At 40.7% G+C, this 21,285-nt stretch overlaps 1 protein-coding gene across 8 annotated transcripts in view; it reads left to right on the top strand.

Annotated features, from left to right (window-relative positions):
* TRERF1 (transcriptional regulating factor 1) overlaps window positions 1-21,285 on the top strand; it is a 150,474-nt gene that overhangs the window by 16,596 nt on the left and 112,593 nt on the right. The window contains exon 2 of one of the 8 annotated variants that reach the window (XM_074989585.1): window positions 1,756-1,808. The exons of the other annotated variants lie outside the window; for them this stretch is intronic. The gene's annotated coding sequence lies outside the window, so the exon portion shown is untranslated. The remainder of the gene's footprint in view (window positions 1-1,755; window positions 1,809-21,285) is intronic. 8 annotated transcript variants of the gene reach the window in all.

The following is a 21,285-nucleotide window of genomic DNA, read 5'->3' as shown; positions in this document are numbered from 1 at the left end:
AGTAGTGTTTTCTGCCTTAACGTGTAAAACGGTGGTATGAAATTAATAAATTATGCAACAAAGTTTTAGAAACCTGTGCTTACATGTTATTAGTACTGAACATTGTTCTGCCTGTCGTATACACTTAGGCTTAATTTTTAATGCATTTTTTAATTGGGAAGTTTTTCATGTGCTTTAGTGTGAAACACTAAATTCTGACATGATTTTTAACAATGCTGCACTTACAAAGGATCTCTGTTTGTTTTTATTATAAACTCCTGCTTCCATTTGCCAAGCAGAAACTTTTGGAAAATTACCCTTTAGTGCACAACAGGTGTACATATCAGTTCACAAACACTTAAATTCTCTCTGCTTGGAGGAATTTAATTTGAGAAATCACTGTTTATTCAGTGGAAAGTTTTGGTCAAATTGTGTAGCTGCTTATGAGTTATCTGAGTGTGATAAAAGTAACTTTCACACATTCAAAAAATTTCCAGTGGTGTCTTTTGAATTCATCTCAACTTGGTTTACATCAGTTCTAAGTTTTGGTTAAATTTTTAGCTAGACTGTTCAATCATCCAGGGATCTTTGTATTTCTTCCAGTCTGCATAGTATCTGTCTTTATTTTGGTCAGTTGTCCTTACTCCCTTTTTAACTTCAGATATATTTGTTACAAAATCTCTTCCCTGGAGATTAGAGTGGACTGTGGCAAATTACTTGTGGAAGGATGTAATTCAAACATTTTTTTTGAAGGCTAAAATCATTGTTGGCATAACTGGGTTTAATTCAGTTAAAGTTATACCTGCCTACAGTAGTGGTTTGGTGCGGTTTTCAATTTGATCTGGCTGTACAGCCATCATTAAATTCTCTGAAGTTTGGGAATGTGAGGTTGAAACAGCTTGTGACATTAATTTCAATGTTTGGCTTGTTGAAATTGAGGCCAGTCTACTTTTCTGTCTGTGTGAGATCCTGGAACTAGAAACAGAGTCCTGTCCATCTCCCTACCCGCTATTATCACTACAGGATTTTTGTACAGAAATCAGATGACAATGTGTCTCAATCCCTGCCCAGATCTACTGCTGTGTTAGTAACCATGTGCTGGGGCTGTGTTGTGTATTTATCTCACACTGAAATAAAGCACATGCATTTATATCATGGAGACTTGCAAAATATCTGATTATATACTCTAAGGCTATGTCTGCACTAGAAAGCTTTGTTGACAAAACACGTGAGACATCCACATTCCCAAGGCGTTCTGTCCACAGTAAATTGACAGAACATGGCACTTTCGTTGACACCGTTCTGCCACTCTCCCATGAGGCAGAATGCCTCTGTCCACAGAAAGCCAGTCTGGATGTTCCAGGGGGCCTTCTGTCGACAAAGGCTTACGGGAAACTGGGCAGCCCTGTTTGCTGTGCTTCTTTTTTGCCATTTTGTTGAGAGAGCAGCCGGACAGTCTGGCTGTGCTCTGTCAACAGAGCAGATCACTCTTTTGATCTGCTTTGCAGTGTGGTCACAATCTGTCGACAAGTTTTGTTGGGGGAGATTTTCTGACTGTAACTTCTGTCGGCAGATCGCTCTAATGTAGACATAGCCTTAGATTGCTGATCTCAACTAAATATTTGTGGGCTCATTTGATTCTCATATGATAAATACATATAGGAAAAGTTTGGTCTAAAATCTGTTGTCATCAATAGATTTAAGTGGGCCTGAGATCAGGCCCTTAGTGCATAAAAATCAAGGGTTCTCATTTTTCTACATTTTTTTTATTTTTAGATGGCTCTCTTAGCTTTGGTATCTTTCCAGCAGCAACCCTACAGGAAAACCAGGTAGGAGGTAGTTTAGATATAGTCACATCAGAGAGAATGTGAGTGTGCAGATGCATATCCCTGAGTAGTAGCTAGATATTGGTGTGCAGGAGAAAGCTGTCTGGGTCAAACGTATTCTTTGTTTGTTTACACTATGAAGTGTTCAGATGCTCTGAGGATGGGCACAGTATAAAAATGTAAACAAATAATAATTTTGCTTCTCTAGAGTTTAAAGGAGTAATGTTTAATTTTATCCTCTGCAAGAATAAATTATTGGAGCAGAGCCTGAAAATACTCCTAGGTGATTTCCCATTGTTATATCCATCATGATGCTAGCAAACGGCCATTGGTAAAGATCAGACACTTACATATAAAATATTTTTTGTGAGTTTAGAGTTAGTGAAAGGTGCCAGATTGACAGTTCTGGAAGCTGAAGTCTTGCCTCTCCTTAGAACAGGAGCAGTGAGATAGCAACAGTGTGAACTCACATAGCTGCTCAGTCCTGATGTGGACAAGTGACTTCTGGAGGTGAGAGTCAATAATTCAGTTTCTGTGTCCATTTAAATGCTCAGTGTCAAGCAGAATGTTATGGTGGTTTTTGACATTCACACTACACCACTGGGATCTGTACTGAGAACTACTTATAATCATTTGATGCTGGTCATCAAAGCAATACCAGCTACCACTGCAGTTGCAACTTTTGGTTCTGACCGATTGACTGGGGTGGGATCCCCAGCACTGTAGTCCACCATCAGTGCCACTGATGTGTTCTGTTCTGCAGTCCCTCCATCTCTCAGTTGTAATGGTGCAGCTGCACCACTGAAAATTATTCAAGTGCTCTTTTGGTGGCTTTGTCAGTCCACTGTCACATCCTCATCAGTCACTCGTACATAGTTTCCATTTTTTCTGCAGCTCAATTGTGGACTTCTAGCCTGGTGCAATAGTGGTCATCTGTAGATTAAAAATTTGGAGTCAGTACTGTCCTGGACTGAATTTGGTCATGTGATTTGAAGGTGAAGAGATCTGAAATTTAAGGGCCAGTGAGGACTTAATTTCATTGACAATATTTTTTGCATTTTTGGTTGAAAATTAATACAACATGGCACACGTATGAAAATGGCAGATGCTGGGGTTTTTAATCATTGCTGTGGTTTCTGAAATTAAATAGAAAGGAAGTTGGAAGAACCTGAATAGAATTCAGATGATTCAAGTCCTTTTGAAAGTCATGCTCAAGTAGTCCTTTTTAATAATAAGCATGTATCTTATAACACGAATCCCAACAGAAAATTGGGTTACAGAAGTGAAAGATGAACCAAGTGGAGTAAACTGTTAAAGAAAAAAATTATTATAATTTTAAGTATTATATAAACTGTAACTCATTACACCTTAGCAGATTTCTATTTTTTATAGTTCTCACCCTCTTGTTCTTTTTATGTGAGAAAATAGTTTGTGCTGTGACTAGTTCAGTTAATCTTTAATACAATGTTGTTAACTGAAAATTAGGTTACATGACCACAGTATACCTTGTCTATATTACAAAATTTGCCTTGTCAGAGCACTGTGTGGTAACATTATTTGGTCTTCTCTGTGTAGACAGAATATTTACTCACTGGAGTTGCATCTACTTAGGCCAGTGGTGAATTTGACTCTGAGGCTGAATACAGTTCCAGAACACTGTGATGATGACATAGGCTTTATCTTGCAATTTGTCAGTGCATGGAGCACTGGCATTCAGCTTTGCTGCAGCTTGTGCCTGGGCACAGTGGCATGAATGGGGGCTCTGATTTATCCTATTCTGACAAGCAATTCTTCACAGTTATGGTACAATAGGCCAATATAGTAATATCCAATTTACTGACATATTAAATTCTGCAGTATAGACTGGCTTTAACTTTTATATTTTATGCGATCCATGGCTGTATCTATTCTAAGAATTACTTGACTTCCTTTTTAACACCACAACGATAGATTATAAAGTGGCACTACTCCTTTTTCCTTTTTGTATTAATTTTGAGGCAGATACTACAGCACAGGAGTCAGCAACCTTTTTGAGGTGGAGTGCTGAAATTTGGCCTTTAGACTTCTAGGTACGGTCTGAGTGCTGGTGATGCTTTTTAAAGTCACTGATAGTCCTACTTATAACAGCTTCATTAACAAATAAATAAAGATGCAAAACTTTACCATTTAGGTGGTGGTTAGTAGCATTAGCTGGTCTTCTGTTAATCCACAGGCAGCATGACTCTGAGCAGGCTCCTGTCTGCATGGGGGAACGGGCAGGGCAGAGCTCACCTCTCATGTCATGTGCTGATGAAAATGGACTCATATGCCATAATTGGCACCTGTGCAAGGGGTTGCTGACCCCTGCTGTAGCAGTTCTGAGAATGTTTTGTCCACTCCCATACAGCAAAGTTACACCTGTGATTTGTAACTGGAAAAAACATGTATAGTGTAATCATTTTATGTGTTTACATTTCTGCCAACGATACAGTTGTAAACAAACTCAGAAAAATGTTACAGAAAAATAAAATTTGGGCAGACTTGGAAACCAGTTGACTTTTATTGTAGAAAATATTGAAACATATTACAGAAGGCTTTTTGTTTCATTTGTAAAATTATGAACCTGTGATTTTTCATGTGTTGCTCTTTGGCCATTACTGCTAGCTTGAGTCGTGTGTGTGTGTGTGTGTGTGTGTGTGTGTGTGTGTGTGTGTTTTTTTTTAAATATGTTTGATTTATAAAGCAGTGAACAGAGTGGGTGCAAAATCCCATTAAAAGGGCAATTCAGCACCTACTGTACCCCTATAGAGCCAGGTTCAATATTTTTTAACCTTTTTTTTAAAATGATGGGTGCTTCTGAAATATCACAGTAAATCCATAAAATTAGAATTTGTCTTGTTGGTAATGCCTCAGAATTAAGCTCATGCTTTTCAGAATCCCCATCAATTCTCTCGAATATTAAACCAAATTATGCCATTGTAGAGTTGCTTATTGTCACTGAAAAGTTACAAATTTTGGTGTGGTTGAATTGTATGAGTGTAGGAGTGTAGACAGAATTTTGTCTCTCTGAGTGATTATGCATTTGCATGAGTAAACACACGTTTGTAAGCTTCCATTGTACTTCATCATAGCTATCTGCTCTGCTTAGCACATATTACATTATTAGAGGAACTTGTAAATAGACATGCAAATAACTGTAGACTATATTGTTCAGTTCTGCAGTGGTGTTGTACTGTTGACCTGTTAGGAAGCATGCAGCAGTAATGTTTCATTGCAGACGTATATGTCCTTCTGCTCATAAATACTGAAGGGCTCATAGAGCAAGATGTATTTCTAATTACAGGTGCTAAAGCTGTGTTTCGTGACTTGGTCCGAAGTAGATCAATCTTGAAAAAGTGTAATTTGAATAAAAAGGACATTGCTTCCTTTTTGTCAGAGGACATTCCTCTGTCTAAGAGGGAGCAAATGGCTTGTAGCATAAAAATACCTCTTCCATAGTTCCAAAGGAATGGAAAAAGAAATGGTGAGTTCCCATTTGGGTGGAAAAGGGTCTGCATCAGTGGTGAACAACCTGCAGCTTGCAGGCAGCATGCAGCCCCGTGGGGCTCCACCTTCAGCCCATGGACCCCTGTCTGCCTCCCTACCCAATGTACCTCCGCTGGGGCACTGAAGCTCCACACTTTCTCCTTCCAGCGCTTTCAGAACACCTCAAATCGCTGACTAACACTCTGTCCCCACTCCTCTCCTGCCCTCCCAGAGCTGGAATGCCCACTCATGCTTCTTGTTTGTCATCTGTGGTCTGCATTATTTTAAAAAGAAAGTATGTAGGCCTTTAAAGATTAGGGAATCATGTGCCACTAGCCCTGCTGTATAAGAAGCTGGCTTCTTCGGCTATAGAGGACTAAACATAATAGGCCCTGGGAATGAGCAGTGGGACATTCACACAGCCGTCACTTTAACCAACTCCATGGGGTGTGGTTTCTTCAGGTGTGTGGTGTGTTCCCCCCCTCTTGGGAAGTGAGTTGTGTTTTTTGGGGGGGTGACATTATTTGCTGAACACTGACCTTGCTGCGTGTTGTCAAGAGTTTGCAATTTTTAGAAGGGGGTGTCATGGTCCTGACAGGTACTTTGTGAGCGGTAAAACTGCTGAAGCAGAACTTCTTGAACTGGGGCCAAAATTGAAACTTGGTCACAGACTCAGCCTGTTACATGGATAATAATTCTGTTAGCTTCTAATATTCCTTCGGGAGCAATGCTGTCCTTGGCTGTGAGCCCTTGAAATGGTGAAATAGTAGCTGTGGAAGGGAGTCCAAGTGAGTCAATACTGTTTCAAGCAGGTGACAAATATTTGGTGCCTGGAGAGGAGGATGTCTATGATAATTGTCCCCAGTAACCAAGAGCGTTGTTTTTTATCATACACATGCAGAATACACACCTTAAGAAACTACCCTGCCAACTGAGCTGGTTAAATTGACTGCTGTGTGAGTGCACATGCACCTCAAGGACTTCGCCCCAGTGGGTCTGTACTGTGTTCACACACAGTCTTCCACCATGCCTGACTTTTTTTTTTTTTTTTGCATGTGAGTCTTTAAACCGTTCCCCCCCCCCCCCCCAATTCCCCTGTAGAGTTGAATCCACAGAATGACATGAAAGAAGTGGGGACTCTGTGTGCCAATGACATTTGCTTGGCTGGTAGATCTCCCTTTTATGTAAATTTTACTAATGGCTACAAAATCTGCCCCCTAAATACTCTACCAATGAATAGTCTCTTTTTTGTTTTTATTTTGAAATTATGGATCACCCAAGGCATGTAGTGCAGAGCAACTGTTACTTGGCTCTGTTCACGTGTGCATCCCAACACCTAGAATATATAGTTCTGAGGGGAGGTGGTGAAGCAGTTTCTTTGTTGTCCTAAGGAACTGGGGAATATGCTTTGGATCAGACACTTCTCCATTCTGTATCCTTTGGCTTGAGTTCCCCTCTGCAGGGAAGTACCTGATTGTTAATGTTTGTAAAGCCCTTTAGATCTTCTGATGTATGATGCTCCTGTGCACATATACCATATTATTATTATTACTATTACTATTATTATGATTTTAGCTTATGTGCTTTTACAGCAGCTGAAATCAACAGGAATGGGTTTGCTGATTGTCCTGCACTGTCATTTTAAGAAGTTAGGAGACGGTTTCTCCATTAAGATCTTGTGACTCTGAAACATTGTAAACCTACTTGTTCATCGGCATAAATTAGCCCTGTAGTGGTCCAGACTTGTCTTCAGTAGTTGTTCCAGACTTGTGTGGTATAGGTAGTGAGTGTTTTTTGTGGTATCTCAGAACAATGAAAGGCAACTTAGGCTAGTGAGTGGGCTGCAAGACTGACGTAACTAAGATGATCTCTCAGGATGGTTTCATTAACTGCATTTGTGGGAAGTGCTGCGTAAATTGGAGCAAGGCTTTGATTGGCTGCCCAAGAAGCTCACAGCTCTCGGAGTCAATGTTGTGTGCAATCGGCATGCACCTCACTTGATGTGCTCTTGCTTTAAGTGCATGTCACTTTAGAAATACCAGTAGAAAAAACTGAGGAAGGAAACCAGCAGAGTCTGGCAACCCTGCTCATGGGCAATGGTAAACAAAATATCTTGTGTGGTACACGTAGAACCCTGTTGGGCCACAGGTCACCCACCACTGGCATAGAAATTCTTAAATAAGACTGGGGTTCCTTAGTACCATGCATTGGAAAAACACTGAGTAAAAGACAGTCCCTACCCAAAGAAGCTCAGTCTGAGTAGATGAGAGGAGAAAGCAAGTACTATTATCCCAGGATACAGATGGGACATAGGGAGACTAAGGGGCTTGCCAGAGGTCATGCAGGGAGACTGTGACAAAGCCTGGAGCTGAATTTAGTTCCAGTCCTGCATTTCAGTCCAATGCTTTAATCAAAGCATCATCCATCCTTCCACATATCTGTGTTTGCTGAATGTTGGCAAGCAGGTTAGTGAAATGTTCTGCAGCTTAGTTTGGGATTTTGTTGAGTGAAGGAGCCTTCAAGTTACTTTTTTGTTAACTATCCAGACAACTTGGGGCATCGCACAAATAAAATATTAACTGCATTCAGTTTTGGAATAATAGTCTGTCATAGCTGCTTGGTTTCAGAATGGTAATGAACGCTACTTTTGTTGTGAATAGTGGTTAGTGCAAACCCAGGTAAGACAACCTTAATACCCTTATGGCAGGGGTGTGTGAACTATGGTCTGAGGGCCTCATCTGGCCTATCATCCATTTTAAATCAGCCCTCCAGCACTCCCTAGAGAGTGTGGTCTGAGGCTTGTCCTGCTCTGTGCAGCTCTCAGAAGCATCAGCATGTCCCCCCATGTGGCTCCTATACATAGGGGCAGCCAGAGCTTTCACCCCAAGCTCCAGCCCTGTAGCTCCCATTGGCTGGGACCCATGGCCAAAGGGAGCTGCATATGCTATGCCTGCGGATGGCGGGGTGGGCAATGTACAGAGCCACTTGACATGGCTCCACATGCTACTGTTTCTGGGAGCTGTTTGAAGAGTATATGCAGCCAGGAGCCTGCACCACTGAGCCCTGATTTTTTTCCCCCCTCACACTCTTCTGACCCCTTGGTCTTAGCCCAGAGCACCCTCCTGCACCCCAAATCCCTTGCCCCCATCCCCAACTGGTGCCCTTGGTCTTTCCCACATGCCAACTCCAATTTTGTGAGCATTCATGGTCATCTATAGAATTTCCATTCTTTGGGGCCCTCAGGGCAAAAAGTTTGCCCACCTCTGCTATTCTCTTAGAATACATTATTATAATGTATAACAATCGTGTAAAAACTATGATTTTGACTGTCAGGAGGTCCTGAATGCATAACAAATGTTAATGATCCTTTTTCTCTGCGTTTTATACAAATACTCATGTCTTATAATATCATAAGCACAGTACCTCTTGTGCAGCTATGTGAGATAGCATTTAGAAACTAGATAAAATACTCAAAGTATGACTTGTAAAATCTCAGAAGTGGTGGTAATGCAATACATTTCTATGAGAAATTTTAATAATGAAATTTTAAAATATGTAATGTTCCATGAATTTGGTTAATAGTCATATTTTATTCTAGTTTTCATGCTGGTACCCTGAGCTGAAAGGAGGCAAAACTTAACTGATACTTAAATGTAGGATGAGAATAAATAGCACTATAGTGGAGAGGATTTTACCTTTTAAAAATATGTATTGAATCAAAGTGTTAGTCTGGAATATTTTAGTGCATTAGTCATATTTAGTAAACTCTTAAATGTACTTTTTAAACTGCTTTTAATTTGGGCCAGACTTTTAAAGGCATTTAGGAACTTAACTCATAAGTACCTGTAAAAATGTATGTATGTATGTAGCACACTATGTATGCCTGCTGAAAATAAAAATAGAACAGACAACCACTTGTACTGCGGAGCAGACATTTTCAACTATAAGGTAAATCTCTAAACCAACCTACTCATGTGGAGTACATTCTGAGTGAGATGTAAAAATAATGAGCATAATAACAAAAAACTCCAACTGTTACACATATATTGAAGTCATTGACAAATCTAAGTAGGGTTAGACTTCAGAAGGATGGAACAAAGATGATTCTGAGCTGCGCCGTTGTGTTTGTTATAGGAAAGGAAAGCAGAATTCATCTGTTTGTTTAAAATATCCTTTCTCAGGCTTGGTTGTTTTTTTTTTTTTTTTTCTTCTTATAGTCAAAATCTCACATTTTTGCAACCACTGAGCAGATTCTAAGATCATTAATAGTGATGTAAATGCGATGATATAAGTTGATTGAGTCTCTCCATGTTTATATCCATGTAACTGAGTTGAGACTTTAGCCCAATTTTTTCATTGACTGGAGAAGCCACATAGTTTCTTCAAGATTGTGGGAAAACTGTCTAGCATTAACCCCCAGATAAAGTGGGTTCATGTAGGAAAATCTGTTTCTCCATCAAATCAGTAGGGAGAAAATGCCTTCCTATTACTAAAATGGCCCAATTACCAACCTTACTAGTTTAGTATTAGACATAACGTTACATAACGTTAGTTCAAAGGAAAGAAAAAAAACAAACAACCCTTAACTCCTCAGGAGTCTGACCAAATCCTGCAAATATTCTCCACTTTATCATATCCACACTAACATAAACAAGAGTAAGTTGGATTAATATTTTTAGGATTAGTGGTGAAAATACAATTTAATGTTTGAAACTGAAATGAGCGTGTTTCATCACATGAACTAAAAAAAGCAACAAAGGGGTTGTCTTCAGTTACTGTGAAAACTGAGTTAGTTCTGACCACTCAGCTTTGTTGGCATGAGAACATCCTGTTAAAAAAAATATATATGTATATTACTTGAGTATTTTTCAGTATCATTGTTATAGTCAGTAAGGTAGCTGACTAGGTTAAAAAAAAAAAAAAGGTTTGGTTAATTTTAATTTGAAGAAAAATAACATTGAATAACATTTTTATGCTCTGGACATTTGTAAACTTTTTTTTCCCTCTTTTTTGTGTTTTATGATGGAGTTAATTTTGTAACATCAACTTAGGAACGAAACATTGAGCATAGATATATAGGGACACTAGCCATTTTAAAATTACACTGAAAATACATGAATGTGAACTTTGATGTGGTTCTGTCAAGATCTTGCCTTAAGCCTGCATCAAGATTTCATACCAAAGAGTGCAGTTAGGAGATAAGCTGGTGTGTTGGTAGCTGATGTTGCTTCTTCCTTTATTTGTTCAATTGCAGCATCCTTGTTTTTAGAAACCCTCTAGGGATGCTGACAAAGGAGTTTGTGGGACTGAGTTTCAGTTTTTACTCTGTCAGTGGCCTTTTTCTGATGGAAAAAATACTGTAAATTGCACATACCAAAATATTGTAATGTACATGAATATTTAAAGTATAGGAAGATTTTAATACACTTTATATGATGGTTCCACAACTGCTTTGTGAACAAAACCCACAGACTAGGGATTCAAAAAGCTTGTCCTGAATTTCTATCCTGATACTGAAATGCTATAACAACATTAAAGTAATGTAATTTTTGTTTGAAAGAATGCAAAGAGGAAAGATAGGAACAGGAAGTAGAGATGTAAACTGAGCATGCTTCTCAAAAGCTTTCAGAAAAATGCCAGTTATTTTGCTAATGTTGACACTATCTTGAGTTTAACAGTTTAATCTTGTAATGTCTTTGTACAAAGAAAGGATATGCTGGCATTACAGTATGACCACATTACTAGCTTTTACAATGATGCTTTCATTAAGGTTTTTACCCAGGCCGATTACAGTAAGTGGTCTAAAATGGTTTCGGTTTTATCAGTGACTTGCTTTGGTGGGAACAAATGAGAACTATAGCTTGGTTAAGCAGTACTTTTCTTTTCTGGAGGATAGTTTATTTCCCCCACCCCACCCCACACCTAAAAGTGGATTATTTCAGGTGTTTGAAGTTTAAAGCCCATGTGTGCTACCAGATGAAAACCTCCGGACCCCAGACAAAAGTAATCAGATTCTTTATATGTGGTAATACTGTTTTGATGTAATGAACTTTTGTACGTTACAGTACAGTAATACAATATCCCTTAAAATTCATGTTACAGAAGAAGTAGGTAACTTGGTGACCTTTGGGGAGAGAATAAAGTTTTAACTTGGGTTCTCAAACTTCATTGCACTGTGGCCCAGTTTGGTCAACAGAAATCACTACATGACCCTACGATCAGGCACTGAAGTCTAAGTCTGCTGAAGCCCCACCACCCCAGGGTCGAAGTGCTGGGCCTGTAATCTGAGACCTGCTACCCAGAGCTGAACTCCTTGGGATGTGGGGCTTGGGACTTCAGCCTCTTTCCCAGCAAGTCTTATATCAGCCCTGGCAATCCCATTAAAAGGGGGTTGTGACCAATGTTCCCTCTAATTTTTTCTGTCCATACATGGAATAAATGTTGTATTGTGCACAGAGGTGTGTGTAAATGTGCACCACCAGTGGAAACACAGGCTGTGGGTACTCTTCCTAGGTAACTGGGCAGCATTTAAATCTCTTGCTGGTTAAACTCGTTCCTGTGCTCTGCTTATGGATTTCCCATGACCCTTCCTTTTCAGGCAGCTCTATTGTTTTTCAGCGGAAAGCTGGACCTTATGATTGCGACCCCTATCTGTAGGATCATACCAGTGCCTCTGTAGAACGCATACTGGCTATCCTGTGGAACCAAAGTTAATTATGATGTCTCTGTCTTTGCATGTCAGTGGAGTCTATAAACACATGCCATGCGAAGAGTTCTAAACAGTCACAATTTAAAAGTTACAGACATATGAAAGACTCTATAACAAGTGCCTGTTTCAGCAAAAATTATAGCAGATGAAGTTATTAATTCATTTTACTAGCGTGGTAAAGATTTATGCTGTGATGAATAAATATGGCTATAACCCAATTCAGAACTTGTGAAGACCAGGTTTATAAGGCTAAAATAAAAGGGATAATTTATTTCAGAGGAACATTCTTTTAATAATTTTAGTGGCTTTTTTCCTTTTCTCCTTCACTTGTAATAAGGGTTACTTTCAGTGAGAGTGTCTTCCGTAGATTCTCTTTTTGGGGTATCTTATGAATGACTCCATAATCAAGGGTCTGTTACATCAAACAGGGCCAACAGTAGTTTCTGATTTGTGTTGAATTCCTGAGCTCTCCTGAATTAGCTCCAAAGAACTTGGTTGTAAAACACACATTTTTTGCTCATGTAGAGAGTAACAGGTCCACTAGCTAAAATTAAATGTCTTACTACACCTCAATACATTTTTTTTTTTTTTTAAGAGACTCAAATTTAGTTTGTCACCTCCAGACCTAGAGTGATCTCGCTTCGTTTACCTCAGAGCTTGAGTGGTAAGCAAGTTACTTGCTAAATTTGTGATGCATCATTTTGAATAGAGCTGTTCAAATACCACTAAAAAAAGTTGGAGATTAACAAAAATTAAGTCACTTAGGCTCACACTGACACATTTCTGTATTTGCTCTTCACAAATATTCAAGCAGTGGAGTTTTATTCATCTAAATGTTCACAAATGGAAACTCTAAGCTTAGACATCCGATACTTGTGACTAGCAAATGTTAGTCTTGTGCAAATATTCACACTGGAAATGACATATTTCATATGGAGTGACGAGTTTCCCAGTATCCATCTCATAGCCTTGAGACATTAATTTAAGCTATACAGGGTTCAGACCACACATTTTGCAACTAAGATCACCTAAGCACATGTAAATACGAGCCAAAAAAACCCTACATTTAAATAATGAAACTAGTCAATAAATTCTGAAGTATTTTTTCCCTTAGGAATAATAAGGTTAGAGAAAATCAAGGCAAGGCCTTAATAGTCCAGAAAGGAAAAAAGGTTTAAAGTGTTATGCTTTGCTGGTCCCGTTTATCTGCTACCTAATGGCTCTTCAAGCACTTTTTCATGATACATGCTTATCCTATCAGAGAATAGAAACAATGCCATATGACCTGTGTCAGTATTAAGTGGTTATGCAAGTCAAATTTAGCATGTTGTATCCGTGAACATGTCACTGTGACTATCCATTTTTTTTAAACATCTCAAACTGTCAAATATGAATATATGCTGGGATATCCTGCAAACAGGGAAAGGGCAAAATTTGCTGCACGTACTGTATGCCATTAATTACGTCCTTAACTCTGTGACTTCTCCAAGTTTTGCTGTGATTTTTGAGGGGGGGGGAGGGTGGAGGTGGGGTTTGAATCCTAATGTTTGTCTTTGTCCCACTATGGGATTTTAGCAGACAGTGGTTTGTCTACATTTTTATTCTCAAGTCATTTTTTCCCTGCTAATACTACAGTCATTAGTCAGACTATTTAAAAAATGAGGACATCCTCTTGGACTAAATGTGTAAACAGTCAAAAGTATGCATGTGTGTGTGGGGTGGGGGGGAGAGGGATTCTCCAAATTCTGTTTAGTGATAACAAGATTTGCAAAAATACACATACAGCTGTGTTTTAATAGAGTTAGAATAATGACAGAAGTTCGCTGTTAAGGCCGATGCTGTGGTGATTATTACTATTATTATTTTATTTTTTGACACAGCCATGATTTAAGGATGAAATGTGAATCTTGACAGAAGATTGGTGTGGGGGATGGGGACTCGCCATGCTAATGGAATAGAGAGTTTTAGATCAAGGAATGGAGGCCTACTGGTGATGAGACTACTACATATTTTCTTTCTAGTTTAAGGGCCAGCTCATGAGCTGACCTGTTTGGTCATATGAGGGCACACTGATGGAGCCTGTAGGAGGGATTCAGTATACACAGGCTTCCTGAACTTGGGTCTAGGACTGTTGGCTAGATGGGTGCTATGCTCAGTCTCTTTCCTCTCCAAGTGAGAGGGGGGAATCTTGGGTTCCTGCTCCAGCTTGGTGCAGGGGGTTAGTATTCTGCTATTGGTAAGGAGTCCTCTCTCTCTCTCTCTCTCTCTCTCTCTCTCTCTAAGGCCTAGTTTCATTGGTATGTCAATCCTAGATTGGGTGTCCCATGTGCTCAATGCTGCCCACATTTGGCGACTAGAACAGTGTTGTGGCAAAGTGTGGGGGTGGCCAATCCATGACTCTTGAGCTGCACGTGGCTCTTGGAACCTTTTAAATTCTTCTACTTCTCAGAGTCCCGTGTGGGAAGTGCTGCCTGCCCGCTCCACACATTCGCCCCACTGCTTGGTGAGAGAAACATGCGGCAGCTCCAGCAGTGGCGGCCCCGGAGCCTCTGGTGAATTGCCGGCATTGAGTTAGAAGGGGGTTGGAGCGGGGCTGAGGATGCCTGGCTCTGGGTGGGGGGCATTCAGTTAGAATGGGGTTTGGGAGCTGGGAGTACCTGGCTCTATGAAGTTTTTTGTATAATATAATGTGGCAAATATGGAAAGATGACAACCACAAGTACGGCAATTTTTGAATTCCTGTTGGACGTTGCTGTCCTAGATTATGATTTTGTGGTGCACATTGTTCTGGAACAATTGTATGAGGACAACCAAAGCCCTTAGTTACAAGAAACCACAAGTCCTTACCATCCAGAGAATTCTTGGTGAGCTGTTAAAGACGTGAACAGTCCTAGCAGGTAAATGTCCATATCCTCAAGCCCACTGTTGTGTTGGCACTGGTACTTGGTGAAATTTCTGCAGCCACTGAGACTAAGCTATCCTCTTACCTGTAGAGGGAGTCGCTCACAGTGAGGGTTATTTGCATTGCCATGGACGGCTGCTGTTCAAGTGAAACATTCTTGTTGCATCTACTCTGGACAGGAAACTGCAGAATAGTTTACCTGCTACATTTCATGATGACTAGATTCTGACACAATGGGCTCTGGGGGATACAGAAAGAAGCAAATAGGACATTGTCATGTTTAGCAGCTCACAGTTTGACATTTTTAAAAGATTTACCCTACTATTTTCAAGGAATATTTAATTCACTTTATTTTATTTCCAAATAATCTCTTACCTCATGCTAGCTGGATTTGCAAATCAAAAACAGATCTGAGTATAATAACAGAGAGACACCCATGTTAGTCAATATACTGTCAATCTGGGCATACCTTTTACATTGGGGTAAAATGTGATAATCTAATGCTAACTGCTGTTTTCTGCATAGGGCTTCTTCCCCAGATTTGTATATGATATACATGCAATATTGTGCATATTCAGACTCTATTTGGTAATTAAATAATTATATATATGTGAGGGCAAAGAGTTGGGCTTGTTATAGAGGGTGATTCTTATGCTCTGGGATTGACATCAGAAGTAGGGTAAAATCCTATGCATTTAAGTTTGGTGCATGATTGCTGGTTTTCATATAGCTTCCCATATGCCTTCATCTGTCAGTTCATTTTAAAAATTTGCTGTAGGGAATGTTTCACAACTGGGATAGTACCTATACTGTATTGCCCGTTCTTCTCAAGATTCTTGCATAGGAGCAAGAACTACAGTGTGAAACCAATCCAGTCTTGGTCAGTACAGTTTTGATGTTCCTTTCAGACTATGGGACAGGTTTGGAGTTAGGGGCCTGCATTTTTGTGAGGACACCATAGACAGATTGATCTTCCACCAGCAACTCATTGGCTAGCTCAAGCCTTCCTTGCAGTATCAGAACTGAAGAGAGAGGCAGCTTGCAGCAACTTTTCAGCCTTTTCTCTAGCAGCTTTGGGTTACGTGCATTTTTATGTCCTGCCTTCCTGTGGGAAGCCAGTGTGTGGTGGAAGCAACAAACTTCTGTTGGAGGGGCTGGAGGGGAGATTAATATTTGTCTGTTCTTTTCTCTCACTCTTTTTGCCATCCCATGGGCAATGGAGAACTATGAATGTGCTGTGGGGAGTACTCATGGCTTGACAAGAAAACCCCAGAGAACTGACGAGAGCATCAGTTTCATATTGCTAATTACACAGGCGCACTTAAGAATGGGGAGCACAAAACTGCTGAAAGGAAGTGAGCCAAGGTGCTGTAAGGTCGGAGGGAAATATGGATATATAGATACAAACTGGGTTGTGTTGATGGTATTTCCTTGTGGTCTAGGAGCAGCCCTTAGAATTTTTGAGCCAAGTTTGGTTTTGTGCTTATGGTGCTAGTGGCGGCTGGGACTGCTGTGTAGCTCCTATATTCAGACCCTAGGGGAAGAATATGCAGCTTATCACTACGTAACCTCCCTCTCTCTTTGACTGACTGGGGAAGAAGCAGTGACTCCTGCAGGAAGGTTGTTCAGTGAAACCAGCAGCAGAAAAGGGTTTTTTAGTATATGAACTCATTGCAGAGGCTTTTGCCTCTAGACTGTAATTTCCTCCATTCTGGGGGCTTGGGTTTACTTATTTTCAGGCCTTGCATCATGCTCTATTGCTTTATTCAGGCCTTTCCTGAGTCAGTGGTGTAAGTTTCTTTTGTGGGCTGGAGAGTTCTGTGCTAAGCAGGGTTACTAAAAAAGTCTTTACTGGCACTGAAGTAAAGCTTAGATCATAAACGTATGCATTTTGATAATGATTGATATCACTCCCCATTATGAGGTCAGGAGTTCTTAGTTTCGTTTTGTGAGGTTGGCAAGGAGTGAGCTCTCTCAGGCACACAGTTGCAAACCGGTGTTGCCACTATAGTAGCTGCTGCAGGTGGAACTCACTCTTTGTGCCTTATGCCAGAATTTCCCATGCACTCACAGAGGCACAAATGTTTCCCCTGTGCTTGGTCCCTCTACAGGTTCCTGCTAATCTTCATGAAGAGAAGGCAAAGCCAAGATGATGATGACATACCATGTCAGGGTCCCACAGCTACAGCAGCCCACAGTCCCTAACCATACCTGCCTCCCAGAGCCTATACTGGGAAGGAGCCTGAAGCCCGATTACCACAGAGAATAGTTCCTTTACTACTAGTGGGGAAAGCAGCACGTTTGTCAACTGATCCAAGCATTTCCCCTTGCCAGTCACATACCAGCTCTGGTAGAGAGCTGGCAGTTAGGGTAGATCTTCCCAATTTAGGAACCAGAGGTCACAGGATAACATGCCTGCCATTATGGCTGTTGGTCTGAGCAGTAGCTGACCTGTAGGGGAGCCATCTGGAGGATCTGCAGCTCTGGGGAGTAGGAAGTATGATGACACAGACGTAGAAGGGTTGTTGCATTTGGATATGGTGGGGGTAGAAGGTTGTTGGATTTGGGGGTTGGATAAGTATGTAACCATTTGGGGGTTTTTGTGGTAGTGCGGAAGGGTACAGCTGATTATTTTGAGTCGGGGGAAGGATGGGGCTGTTCCATGCAGGGAGTATCACATTGACTGAGATATGGAATCTTGCAGAACTCGTTGTTGGTATCTTGGCAGAATATTACAGACCAAGGCAAATCATGGGAAAGACAAAGTATAAGTTGAACTGAGGTGGTGAGGTTGAAATGCAAATAGTCCATACTGTGTAGGTAGACCAGGTATTTCCCCTGCAGAGGTGCCAGACTTCAGTAATTTTCCATAGTATTTCCGCTACTTACATGTAATTACAGAGTTACTAATTCAGGAATAAATCTAATTTTGCGAACATACACACTGTGTGTGTGGGGGGGAGGGGTGTCATTCACCATCACTTGAAACAAAAACAGCTGACAGGTGAGGGTGAAGGGGAGAAGTGAGTTTTCCCCATGAACCCCAGGCACATGCACGGACTGTTTGGTGAGAGCCTGATAAGAAACAAGTTGCAGTGATTTTTTGGTGTAAGTTGGGACACTGCTGAATTCACCACCCAAGTGATGGGCTGTGTGCATATATCAGGAACCAGGTATCTTTAGGATTGTCTGGGAGAGACTGGCCACAACTGACATAAGATAGATTTGCTACCTCATGATGTTCTGTGGTCTCCACTGGACTATGTTTTGGTGTGCTCCAGAGCACATGCAGAGTACATGTGGGGGTAATGAGAGTGCTGCATACAGCCTGTGGCTTGGGTGGCAAATCCAGCAGCACCCCACACTCCTCTGACAGTCCCTGTGTCTTGCCTCTTCCTGCCCACCTAAATTTTCCTCCTCTGCAGACTGTGCAGTGAGTGTCTGTGAAGAGGCATCAGCAGCAGAAAGAGGAGAGAAGGGTTGTCATGAAGGAGGGAAAAGAAGAGGAGAATTATCCCCAGAAGGAGATCCAGGCCTGGGATTGGCCAAAGTAATTAGGGGCCCTTGGCAACATAGGGGGACAGCTTTCCTAGGGGTGTTTCCTCTCTATGGGTGTGGGGCTTGGGGTGAGAGACGCAATAGGGGAGTTGAGTTCCTTTCATTGGCAATAGACAGGGGTGAAGAGAAGTTCTGGCTTCTCTAGGGAGACAGGAGCAGAGAAGAGAGGCATTCCAGTTTCTGTGGAGGAGGTGAGGAGAAGCAGGAGAGAGAGGTCCAAGCAGCCATCTTAATTCCTTCCTATATTTTTCATAAACATCTCTAAACGTATCAGAATAGGCATCCCTGACTGATCAGCAACACCTATGTCTCACACAGGTTGAGCTCCCCATCTCAGCTCAACCAAAGTCATATTTGTCTGGTTTTGAGAAAGCTGGAACCTTTCTGTCCTACAACATAGGTACACCTTGACTGCCATATGATGCTGGCATTGCAAGCCAAGCAACCTCTCTGTCTTATGTCCATCTGCACATGAGTATTAGTGATGAAGAATATGGCACTGTGACAGAGAAGCCTTCAGGATAGGAGAACAACTTTCCAGAGCTAATCAAAAATGATGCCCTCCCCTTCAGTTAGTCAACAGCATTTTACTGCATCAAAGGCGTTAGCATTCATCTTTCTCTGATATTTTTCTATAACATTCATCACTGTAGAATCTGAGCACAGCTTCTATGTCAGTGCTTCAGTGTGAATATGAAAAATTCATTGTGTGGGGGATGTTAAAAAATTAACTAATACAAAATACGCACATGAGGAGAAGCAAAATTACATTTACTTTTGCTTACTAGAACAAAGTTTCCTTTGGTTCTTGTGTGAGGAGTATTGTTTCTGTGAATATAGACAGCAAGAGGGCAACATCACTGGAATTTTTACAGGGCTACCTGTTGAAGTTTGTCTCCAGGAATATGCATTCATTCCCCTATGGCACTTACATCTGCTCTCATTCATGCCTGTCAACCTTCTGGTTCTGTTTTAAAATCTTGCTCTTAGATGGACAGGGCATCTGATTCTTACATGTGGAAGACAAAATTACAGCAAAGACAATTTACTTTACCTTGGATGGGTAACAGAAAAATCAAATGATCTGTCCCTGATAACAAAAATGGATGAGTAATGCGAATGATATCTAAAAAGAGGAAATAATGACAATGAATTTAGTCTATGAAGGATGAGGAAATAGCACTCATGTAACATGAAGCATTTCTGGGACTACACTTCAGCATTGAGCTCCCACTCTGGAGCTCAGAGTGGGCAGTGCTAGTTGTTACACACATGGGACGGAGAATATAAAAGAATTAAAGGACAGACTAAAGACTTAATGTAAGTTATTTAAAAAATAATGATGATTTTTGTTGCCAGTCTCTTTTGACTTTTTTAATTTTGAGGGTTAGCAATACTGCAGAAGGGATTTGGTTCTTTCAGTCAATGGCATATGTTAACTAACTTCAAAACTATCATGTTTAATAACAGATTGTTTAGATGCAGACTGTGCCTCAGGCAGTAGCTGGAGTGTTGTATGTAAGAATTCAGATGCATTGACGTGGATTTTTAGACACTCCTACAATAAATAACACAAGTACTTCTGGCCCATATTATTAGTCCTTAATCTTCATAATTACTGCCATTATTTAACTACATATGTTTTATGTGATCGGCATTTAGTTGGTTGATTTAATTAGTCCTTCCACACTTTTTGATAATCCCCCTTTTTCTTTAAAGAAGGGGAATCTCTTTCAATATTTCTTACAGAGCATGTTGTAACAAACATTGTTATTATGTTTGTATCCAGGATTGCTAGACTGTCACTGGTGATTGAGTCCCCTAATGTTATATAATTAATTTGAGGGTAGAAATCACCTTTTATTTCTAACTTACAAAATATTATTTCTAAAGTGTGTGGCTTTTATGCTGCTGATTTGCTTTCAGATAGTAGTAAATAATTTTCTTAATTGCACTTGTAATCAAGATGTTATGTCTTATTGTATTCTGAACAGGGTGAGGAGATGAGCATTATATGTAAAATATTTTTCCATAAAAACACAGACTGCTACTGCAAATCATTCACCCTGACTCTCTTGCCAGTATAACAATGTCTTCTCCCGCTCCGTAAACTCTGCCAAAATCATAATATTCATGTATTTGTGTGTTGTATCTCTGTCTCCAATCCCTTTGCCTATTCTTGTAGACTGTCTCTGTCTACAAGTATGAGTGCAGTGGTGTTAGGCTTACCCATGCTGGCTTTAATCTAGCTAGCGGAAATGAAAATGGTAGAAAAGATGTAGCAGAATGGGAGGGCCACCCCAGGCATATGCACAGATGGTAGTGAATAGGTACTGTGGTTACTAGCTATATTACCACATTTTTCACTGCTATTGTTCTGGATTAAAAGTAGTGCAGGTATACCTGTCCATGTTCCAGTTAAACTTTAATTTGCATTGTAGACATGCCATGTGTTTGTACAGTGTCCATCCATTCTTTGGTAACTACAGTAATGCAATTTGTCTGTAATAAGTTTACAAAATTTAGGCTTTGATGGTATGGGATAATTTCTGGTGGTAGAACCTTCCACAAAATTCAGGTGAGGTAAATAGATCTCTTTGGCTAGGGCAACCATATCTCCCTGTCCCAAATATGGGACAGGGAGGTATGGCGGGGAGGGGCAGCTTCTCCAAGCCCCAGGGAGCTGGGAAGGAGGCAGCAGCCACTGGCTCTCCCTGGGAGCCCCAGGGAAGCGGCAGCTGCCAGTGCTCCCCCTGCTTCCCAAAGGCTCAGGGAAGTGTGTGTGTGGCGGGGGACAGACAGGCCAA

The sequence above is a fragment of the Carettochelys insculpta genome, chromosome 3 (assembly GCF_033958435.1).
Source record: "Carettochelys insculpta isolate YL-2023 chromosome 3, ASM3395843v1, whole genome shotgun sequence".
NCBI classification, from domain to species: Eukaryota; Metazoa; Chordata; order Testudines; family Carettochelyidae; genus Carettochelys; species Carettochelys insculpta.
This window is presented reverse-complemented; position numbering and strand designations above follow the sequence as displayed.